Below are 10565 nucleotides of genomic sequence, written 5' to 3'. Positions count from 1 at the left end.
GTTTAAGTGTAATAAAAGTGAGGTCCCGATTTGTTAATGAGGAGCATTGTCTGCTGCAGACACTAATTTCACTACAGGGTGCAGTCTTCAAACTTTTCATTCTAATTAGAATGCATTTCCATATTCTTTATCAATTTCTTCTCTTACTGAAATCTTCTCAAATGACCTTTTTTTCTTCACTTATGACTCATCCAAAGATTTTTATTTTTCCCAAAACAATCATTCAGATGCAACCGCATTTTTCCAGTAAACACGTTCAAAAATAAATGACCTTGCCAGCTCATGCCTACACAGTGGGAGAAGGGCATTAGCAGTGCAGAGGCAGCTACTAATAATACACAGGAAAATTAAGTATGGGAGAAGACCGTCGTCTTCTAATTCCTTGAGCATTTAATTTCCAAATGCCCTGCAGTGGAATGTGTCTTGAGCAGCAGCTTAATGGCTACCAATGGAGTTCCAGCAGTGGGGAAACAGGTCCCGACAGAACAAGGGGCATTTTGTGCACAGAGGAAAATAGGTTATCTGCTAAGGAGACATTTTTTTTCCTTTCCTTCCATCCTCCGCAGCTATGTCCAGCTCCAATTTTTATAATAAAGTAAATTATTAACGCAAGTTGATGGATTGGTTGGTGTTGGTAATAGGCTTTCAACATGATTAGTGATATATACTCATTACCCAAATTAAAAAGCCATATTAAAAATAAGGAGAGGAAATGTAGCAGCATTATCAAAGTAATAATTTCTACTTAGTGCGTATCTTTCCTGAACTTTGGCAAATGTTGAATTATGCAAGACAAACACTAATCTGAAAGCATTCTAATTAATGATGGTATTTCTTTGCTATCAAATTAAAACCAACACATTCACGGTGCATCTGACTTAAATGTTATTGCAAGTTCTTCACCGTTTGAGGAAGATTGTTGATGTGTTTTAAAATATCATACCTATACCAAAGTAACCAGACTTGAGCAATATTCTTCCTTTGCAGAATAATTATTAATGGGAAGGACTTATATAATTCAAAGTTTACCCAGATATTTGTTTTGTTATTCAGTACTTTAACCACCTCAGGAAAAAAAAAAAAAAAAGCAAAGCAGAGCTGAGTATCTTGACATCATTAATCACAGTGCTTTGTTATCCAGGGTTTGCTATAGTTTTCACCAACTAACAGAATCAAACAGTTGCTTTCACTTTAAACATGCTTTATAGATGAAAACACATTTACAAAACTTCTTTCAGAATAAAACAATAATCAGGCAGCTAATTAAGCACATTGTAAGTACTGAGCTTTTGAGTTAAAGACCTGTCCAGGCTGTAACATCATTTTTACTTTGTTATTATATGCAGAAAGCTAATAAAAATATAATTTTGAAAAAAATCACATTAGTGATTTGCCAGAGTGAATGTAGATGTCAAAAATGCTAATCTAGAGAAGCTGTCAAGAGTTTAAATAGATTTTTCACTGACTTGCCGTTCTTAATTATAGCTCAGCACCCTGTACAGGTTAAAAATGCTGGGTTCCTTCGAAACAAACTGTGAGCTCCTTACCATCTCATCAAATTCTCCTTCTCTTCCTTTCAAGTGGATCAATCAGATGCCAACACATAACATTTTTCATTTACATCTTTTCTTAAGCTTCCTTATCCACCGCAATTATATTTTTACCCAAACCTATCCTGAAGGGGATAGAAGAGATTTCATGGAAGAAGCATAATTGCCAATTGAGCTTGCTTTTTCATGGGCTTCTTTTATGAGAAAAGATAGCGTTTTGTGTTGTAGAAATTCAGCACTTAAATTAGGGGGTATGCTGGCTACTTAGTTAAATAATCTAGAATAATCAGGTCAGGAGGGAATAGCACATAGCTTTCACTTAATGTTTTGTATTAATTTTTCAGATAATGTAATTCTACATACTACCCAAGTATTCAAGAGCACATCAAAAAAGAGCTGCAAACCGGAGGATTGACAACTTGCTAATCCAATCCTCTGACTGTCACAGGGTGCCATGTAAAAGGGATCCTTTGTTCTTTAAGAGCTGATTGAGTTCCATTAGTATCCATATTCAGAGCCCTGGGCACAATATTAATGCTAATACCGTTGTTACGGAGATGGAAAGCTGTTAAGAATGAACAATAATCAGCTCACAATATCATTGGACATATTCATGCAGCTTGTAATGTGGTGAGATCCGATAGCTCTGAACCTTTCTAAAGAGAAAACGAAAATCCAATTAACATCTTCTGTGTAAACCTCCTCGGCTACTTTCACTGGAGATGACCTTGGGCAGCTGTGTTGCAATTTTGCCAAAACCTCAATTATGTCTTTAATTCAGCAGCGTCGTTGGGTTTTGCCCAAACAGAAGGCCTGGCTCCGCAGCCCACCCCTCATGCTGGGTAACGGTTCCTGACACAGGTTGCGTCAGCAGCCATTGGCACGCTCTGCGCCGAGCTGTAACACAGACGGGCAGCAACCAGGCTGCGGGCTTTACAGGTCCACGGGGATGTTCAAGCCAACCGGCAAGAAGACTCCTTTTCTCTCCATCTCCCACCTCCAGTTGAAATCCCAGCTCTCAGATGTGCCCTTCCATCATGACTAGGGCAGTACTCCCCTTTCTGCGGCAGATGGCTGGTGTCACCCGGCGGGTGGCTAATTGTTTCCTGCTGCTGAAGCATGTTGTGCGGGGAGGAGAAGCTCCACGTGCTCCCGTGCAAGGCTTCGTGCCAGCCCAAGGGGGATGGCAGACCCAGGCCTTGCAGTCCAGTTCCCTGGACTCGGGGTCATCCAGCCTACACTCAAAGGAAAATCTGCTTCATTAGAACAAAGGTTTCTTGCAATCAGTTTGAATTGGATGTAGAAAAACTCTAATTATGAGCGAAATTTAGCCTGATGGAAAAATAAAAGGAGTATTTTTCTTTGGGGCAGGATATGAATTTACCTGCATCAATTGCCCCAGGTAGGGTGAGGAAGTAACTGCCATGAAAGAACTCCCAAAGAAAGAATTTATTTTTGAAATACTTTACTGTACTGTCCACCTGATATTTTTCATTAAGCCAGAAAGTAAATGTAAGTTTTCACAGCCTGCCCTCTATACCTCTTTCTTTTGACAAGCAGCCTGCAGTCAGACCAGCACATACTGCATGACGGTGAGCACTCATCCTGGTGGCCACATGGCCCAAGATTTTCACTAGGCAACATCACCTGTAGCAAGGTCTGGTCCTAATCACCACAAGTAGGACTCTTAAAGGAGTGAGGATCTTGATGGGAAGAAGCACGTTTATTTCCAGCCAGCATGGGCAGCTTCTGGACATAAAGCTTTTCCCTCTTGTGACTGTATAATTCATGGGAAAAGAGGTAAGAGACTTGTTACTGACTGTGCTGCTGCCACTGAGATGTTCAACATGAATTGTAAGTCGTGTTCAACCTGAAACTTTGTTAGAGCTGCTGTCAACACCACAAGTGAAGGATCCCAAAATATAAAGCATTTTGAACTCTTTCTTTTCATTTCCTTTTCATTATACCGGGACGATACTGCCTTATCTCAAACACACACTTGCATATTTGCACTCTATAATGGAGAAACAGCACTACATACAGGGCCCTAAAAGTAAACACCAAACTCTGCAAATCTTGCGTATAATTAGGAAGATTCTTCTGGATTTATTATTTTTTCCCCAAAGCTGTTACTGCTTGATTTGGCTGTCATCTGTGTCACTTCTATGGAAAGATTTTCTCTGTGCTAGAAAGGGGAAATCAGAACAGCAAGCTAATAACTTGTTACAACACTGAGATTTAAGGAAGAAAATAATGAAGCAGAGCTGCTGACAACACTACAGTGGTTGTACCTCCTCCTTAAATGAAACAGGTCGGCATCACCCTTTGCTTTAGGAGGTCTCTCTTGGGAAGGACCAGCACAGCCCTTGCGCCTGATGGGGACAAACATCCGTTGAGTACTTGTATCTTTTGCTGGCCAGGCGCATACGTCTGAGCTGAATAGTGGCTGTGACTTTAGACTGAAAAGAAAACAGCTTCCCCTTAAATATCCCCAGCCCAAGACAAACAAAACAAATTCAGTCTCAACTTTATCTTTTTTATTTAATTTCCTAGTGTATTAATTTGGGCCATTCAATCTCATTGATCTATTGAGTCCATCTCAGCTGTGACCTTGATTTGATTGCTTAATTGGCTTAGCAAAGCCTGGATGCATTAGCTCTGTAACATGCTTGCTTGATTTCTGTACGTGCTTGCTTATTCTTTCTTATAAAATCTATACAAAGTAAACAGAACTTATTTTACATAAAATGGCAGTCAAGCTTAGAAATTCCAGGGCAAAGATAATCTCAGGTAGATGCAAACCACTTCTCTCCTCCTAGCACAAGCAGGATAGTTTAATCTCACCTTGTTCAGATCTGGAGTTGTTTGAACGCTGACATGTGCCCTTCAGTAAAACTTTCTAGTTTAAAGCTCACTGTCCAGTAACAGCTTGGCTGAGGCATGAGCTCTCATTTTCTTCGGATGATTGCTGTGGGGGTTGTTTCTGCTGGCAGAAGCAGAGTAAGGAACAGCCGATGGCAATATCTTCTGCAGATACAGTAAAACTTTCTCATATGTTTCACTCAGGATCCTATATCATCATTATACCTGTCTGAACCGAATCTCTGCTGCTGCTGTGATTTTAAGCATGCCGATGCAATGCACTGGCATTTCTGTGTTTGCTTCATTTGCATTTAAACAATCAAGGTTTTTAATTAAAATGCATAAATGAATAATCCACTAAATGCCCTATCTCCCATGTTATTTATTTTTTATATTAAACCTTCAGTTTGATGGATAAGCACTGTCATTGGTCATTTCTGCTAAAATGATCCCATCAGCAGTGAAATATTTGACAAATCTGATGTTAAATTTTTCATCCCTAGCTTTCAGCATTTGTGGTCATTAAGATAAATAGTATTTCCCACACTTTTGATCTATTCTTTGAAGCTCTCTGGGACCAACAATCTGTTGAAGAGGGAGAGGTACAAGTCAAAAGGATGGTTTGAGATCCAAACCGTGTTCTCCTTATGGCTTGCTTTATATTGCCCGGCACATCCACAGCAGTAAGAGTGTCCTTCACTTCTTCAGCGTCTTCCATCTGTGACAACGATCACTCTGTTCTGTACAGTGACAGAATTTGGGGGTTTGGTACCGACCAGCGATGGAACAGAAAGTTATGTGGACTTTCTTCCAAGTGAAACATGTTTTCCTTATGCCTTTTTTTTTTCCCCTCTCCTCCCCCCCGCCCCATGACAGTGGTATCTGCAGTCATCACAAAAGTTTCTACTATGTCCAGAAGTACTTTCCATCTGGGCACTGAAATTTATCTCCAAGGAAAGTAATTTGTCCCAAGAACTGCATCCTAATATAGAGAATAAAGCAGAAAACACACTCTGCTGCTAGCTTCTCTCAGAGGATTACTGCAAAACTAAACTAATAACAATGCAGCATTCCTTCAAAAACTGAAATCTTGCTCACATTCTAAGAAGCTCTAAGAGTAACAGCATCATCTGGTGGCTTCTGCCACAAAGAATGGATTAATTGATTTTTTTTGTTCTACTTTCATTTAAATTCCTCATCTCTCAGGTGAGGCCAGGTCCTCAAGGAATGTGTGAGAGGAAAAACAGACAGAAAATTATAAAAATGAGAGAAGGTAGTAATGAAATCCTCAGCTATACTGAAACATTAAACTGCATCTGAATATCTCAGATCTTTTTAAAAGGATTTTTTAAAGAACATTGAAAAACACCATCCTCATTGAAGTCAAGCTTCATTTAAGGCAATGCCAGATGTGGTTGGGATTTTTGAAGCATACGTTAAGAACAGGAATGACGCTGCTAAAGGCCCTGAATCTTAGATAAGGACTGATTTAAACCTTAACAAAATCCTAAGACAATTTCTTTCCACCATTTCTTTTGTAAGTGCCAAATCAAATCCTTCCTGCATCTTCCTTTTGGAATTCTTATTATTGATCCTCTTAACTTTTGGAGAGGTGGTATGTAAAAATGAGATGAACATACATTAGTTTGCAAAAGAGTTTCGGCTGCGAATGAGTGCTATTATGATTATGACTGTAAAACAAGCTAATCCACCAAAGCTTACATGTAGGGTTAGTGTAGTAGCAGAGGCTGGATCAGCCTGCCTTAGGTATTAAACCTCCCTGACCTAAATGGGCTGTAGTATTCCCAGAAGCGTCCAAGGTCCCCAGTAAGAAGTTTACTGCAATCCAGATGAAGCAGAAGAGCCACACTAGCCTATAGAACCCAAAGTCTTCAGGATTAGTTGTTGCAAAAGCTTATTAACAAGGCAATAAAATGAAAATTATTCCTCCTGGCTTTATTGGTGCACAATGTCTGTTTTACATTCATACAGTTTCTGTCCTATCCTTGGCAGTTGTCTTCTTTGTTGTATTCTTACAAAGAGAGAAATATCAAAACATTAATTTAAGCTGTCACAATGCAAAGGGCTGACAGTCATATAAAGAATTATCATTATGGCAGAGAATGGAGACAAGTTAGCGAAGGAAAATTAAAGTGACTAGCTAAACAGAACCAAACTTCCTGAAAAATCTAGGATATTGCCATGACAATTCGAATCCCTCCAACTTTTTCTTTTTGCGTTTTTCAGCACTTTCCTACACAGTCTATTATCAATCTGATGGGGAAAAGAAAGAAAAAGAAATCACTTCATATATGTGCTAGTTTTAGTGAAATATGTATTTCAAAAGAGAAGATTCATCCTGTACAAGTTTGTGCAATAAGATAAATTGCAACTAACATCAATTTTTGTAATTTTCCATAATTGTAGAAGTCAGACTGACCAAGATTACAGCCTGTCTATTCCTTCTCTCTAATGCATACAATATAGAAATGTTTCTTTGTCCTCTTAGGGCTTTTTTGGAAAACAAAAATGATTCCTTTCTAGCAAACAATAAGATTTCTGCAGGTGGTGGGTCAGGGTCTCAAAATGCTTTGTATATTCCTGAGAATCATTTTTAATTATTTTACAAATAAGATAAGGAAGAGAGTGGTTAAAAGAAGAAAATAACCACTTCACTCTTGTATTACGCTTTTCAATCATAGCTTTTTGAACATTTTACTATGGCTCTGAAGAAAGTGAGAGCACGAGAGCCTCAAGGTGCACGTCCATGTCCAGCAAGCTAGACCGCTGCAGCCTGAGTAGCTTGCTTTCTCTGGTGAGGTAAACCAACAGATTCTTTGTCATAAGACATGTTTTCAACAGGGAGCATAACGCTTAGTCTTGTGCTCTGTCCTCTCATCATATGCTATCTGGGTAAGAGGAGGATGCTAAGAATTTAATGCAAAGAGTTGGTGAAACTCCGCTTCCCATCTTCTACACAAATGTCCACTGCCTTCTAGCTATAGTATCTGCAGTGCAAATTAAGTCAGTTAGCATTGCAGTGGCTAACTGATCAGACTACTAATGAAGCATGAGTCCACAAGATTGCTTTATATAGTCAAAATTTATAATTAATTCTCATACACAGAAGCAATCGTTGAGTTAGTTCAGCCAGCACATCAAAAACAGATGACAACACCAAAGGCTGAGCAAATCAGTCTTCCCAAGGTAGATGAATGAGAGGCTTACATGACTAATGCCAACAGGACAGAGGCACAAAACTCCCTGTGGATGTAAGGACATAAGATTCTTTCCACTTGTTCATCATCCTTATGTGCCTTTAAGCACTGTAATCCTGGAATTAGAAAAGCAGATTGTTTAGAAACACCACAGTAGGTAGCCTTGAGGTTGTGTGTATATTCAGTAGCAGTAGGCACTCAATTCAATAAACCAAGACCAACGTGCCAGCATTGCCAGCCAGAGCTGTCTGTCCTCACAGGGTTGGACCCTCTGCACAGTGAAGCCACACCTAAAACATCTGCACATATCATAAGATAAAAAAAAGAACAGGGAAGGACTGCAAATCACTATTATTCTCCAAATAAATCAGACTTGGGAAAGCAGACAGGAAAACACTTAGAAATGTAATAAATGTGAATTGCTGCAGTCACACCAAACGTAGCTTCAGTCCCCTAATTGTATCAATTATTTTTTATGATTGTGATCTCAAAGATGTTAAGTTTTCCTAAGAAGATGTATTCGCAAATCACTTTGATTACTATCTGTGAATAGCATGAATGTGTTTAAGAGCTTCTGCATATTCGCTTTGGCCCTCTGACCCCTCTTTGCAGTGTCCTGAATCATCTGGAAGAACATTAGGCACTTTAGACACTCCTACTTGAAGCATTCAGACAGTCCTGGAATTATTGGGACTACTCAAACGGAGAGTCTTTGTATAAACTGTCCTTTTACTGATCTCAGGGCTCTTACAACTGACTTTGCTTTTCACATTTCTCTCTTTCTCTTTCATTTTTTAATCAGGTATGTTGTGCTGTGAGGAAGAATTTGACCATTTACTATTGTATTCTCAGAAATAAGCCTACTAGAACAAGCATTCAAGGTAATTTCATTTTTGCAATAGGAGGTGTAATTGAAGAATCATATTTTCAATGTAAGACACTATCTAAAACTAGTCCCTGGTATGAACCCTGGTCAACTATATACAATCCTCTTTAATGTGGCCTTTGATAGTATTCGTTTAGCACTCTAGTGCAAAGCCTCAAAAAGGGCATTGAATGAAATTAGTTTCCAAAAGAACTGGAATAGTAACAGAAGTCTCTTCCTCTGAATTAATGACAATCTTAAAATCTCAACTGCTTTGAAACAGCACATTAATCCACAATGAACATGTTTGCATAGCATTTAAAAAATACAAACAGGATTAACAAAGAACTTTCCAAGGACAAGATATATTTGATTTGATTTTAACACTGAAAGGAAGGTTCAGTGCCTTAACTTTTTTTTTTTTTAAAAGAGGTTTAGAGAGAGAAGCTATTACTAGATGAGGGAAAAAACCAACCTTCCCCTCATCTCCCCCAAACACCAATTTGAATATTGTGAAGTTTATTTAGTAATCATGTATGACCATTGGAAATACAAATCTGACTGCTTGTTGGTGTGGCATGATTGGCTATGGGTCTGTAACAGCATTACTCATGATCACTCTTTCCAGCCACTGCTGGAAGGCAGCCTGCGTCTGCAAGAGCCTCCTGTACCCCAGAGCTCTCCAGTGTTCATACCGAGATCAATAACAGCGACTTAGCTGGCCCAAGGAGTAGGATCTATGAGCAAGTACTTTGGCATCTTTTTAGTTATGTAGCTCTACAGCCTGTAAAGGGAAGCACTTAGCTCACCACCTGAACGATATTGTGCCAAAGCAAGGGGAGGTACTTTCAGGGCAGGAAGCCATCCCTCCTGTCTCAGATCCCTGTTTTATGATGGGATGAATCGACTCCTCTCTCTGCTGACTGCAGGAGAAGATTAAGCAACAAGCTTGGACTAAAGCTTCAGAAGGCTAAAATTAGATTAGGGGAATCCTACCAAAAACATTTCTGGGCCTGGTCTTCAGCTAATCTACGTACACCTAGACCATTCCCCTTGATGGAGTGCGTGCTGGTTTCCTCCAGCAAAGGTTCTGGCCTTTATAATACACACAGCATTCTTTATCCAGAAAGCAATGAGAGAAAATTTGTAGGACTGAAAAAAAAAGGCTGCCAAAAGACAAGTAACAACTGCTTTGACTGCACTTCCATGAGGATGCTGATCCCACCTGGAGAGCATGTTTCTCCCTGAGGCTTTTCACCAGCTTCTCATTTCTCCTTCATGTTGCCTTTTGGGCTGAGCAGAGCTGTAGCACCAGATCTGAACTTACTATCACTGTTCAAAGACAGATTGCAGTGCTGCAAAGAGTGAGTGAAGGACAAAGGCAGACTGGAGTAAAGGTGAGCCTCAGGAAGATGAAACAGAGCATCGTCTACAAATTGTCATGTCTGAAAGATATGGGCTTAAGAAAGCTCATCCTCATACAGAAGAAACAATTTCTTACCCCGCACCAGTCTCTGGCTTCATTTCTGCAGCACGTCAGGACTGGCCTGGTGACCACAGCGCTGAATGCGAGATGAAGTCCTTCCGCTCTCTCTGTCCTGTTCCTCACTTTTAAACTTGCACATCTGCACACACATCTCAGCACCTGCACCGGGGGACCTTGTTTCTTAAAGTGAATTTAGAATGAGATGAACAGGGATTGGTTTGGGAGCAAAGAGCAAACCTCTGCTAAGCCTTAAAACCTATTCTTAGTAGACTTTTGATTGCTCCAGGGGTGTTTATGCTCAGACATATGTACTTCTGCAGTAAAAAAGTGCAGCAAAAATGATTAAACACATGAGGAAAGAGGCTTCCATCTAAAAGGTGATTAAAAAGACTAGCATTGTTTAGTTTGCAAAACACAGGAGTAAAAGATGATATAACAGAAGCAGGGAGAAGGGGCTATTTATTCTGTTTTCTCTCTAGAACAAATATGCATGGAAAGGTGAAGGAAAAATTCTGAAAACATTTGTGCAGAGTATAATCAACCCTGCAACTCATTGCTGCAGGATATTAGGGAAATTTTTCAGA

General features: G+C 39.6%; 1 long non-coding RNA gene across 1 annotated transcript; it reads right to left on the bottom strand.

Annotated features, from left to right (window-relative positions):
• Positions 1 to 6347: 6347 nt before the first annotated feature.
• LOC129211789 (uncharacterized) lies at positions 6348 to 10125 on the bottom strand. Its single transcript, XR_008578980.1, has 2 exons — positions 9997 to 10125; positions 6348 to 7746 (listed from the first exon to the last, which is right to left on the bottom strand). It is a non-coding gene; the product is annotated as an uncharacterized LOC129211789 (long non-coding RNA).
• Between the last annotated feature and the right edge of the window lie 440 nt (positions 10126 to 10565).

This window comes from Grus americana, chromosome 12, assembly GCF_028858705.1.
Source record: "Grus americana isolate bGruAme1 chromosome 12, bGruAme1.mat, whole genome shotgun sequence".
Taxonomy (NCBI): domain Eukaryota; kingdom Metazoa; phylum Chordata; class Aves; order Gruiformes; family Gruidae; genus Grus; species Grus americana.
This window is presented reverse-complemented; position numbering and strand designations above follow the sequence as displayed.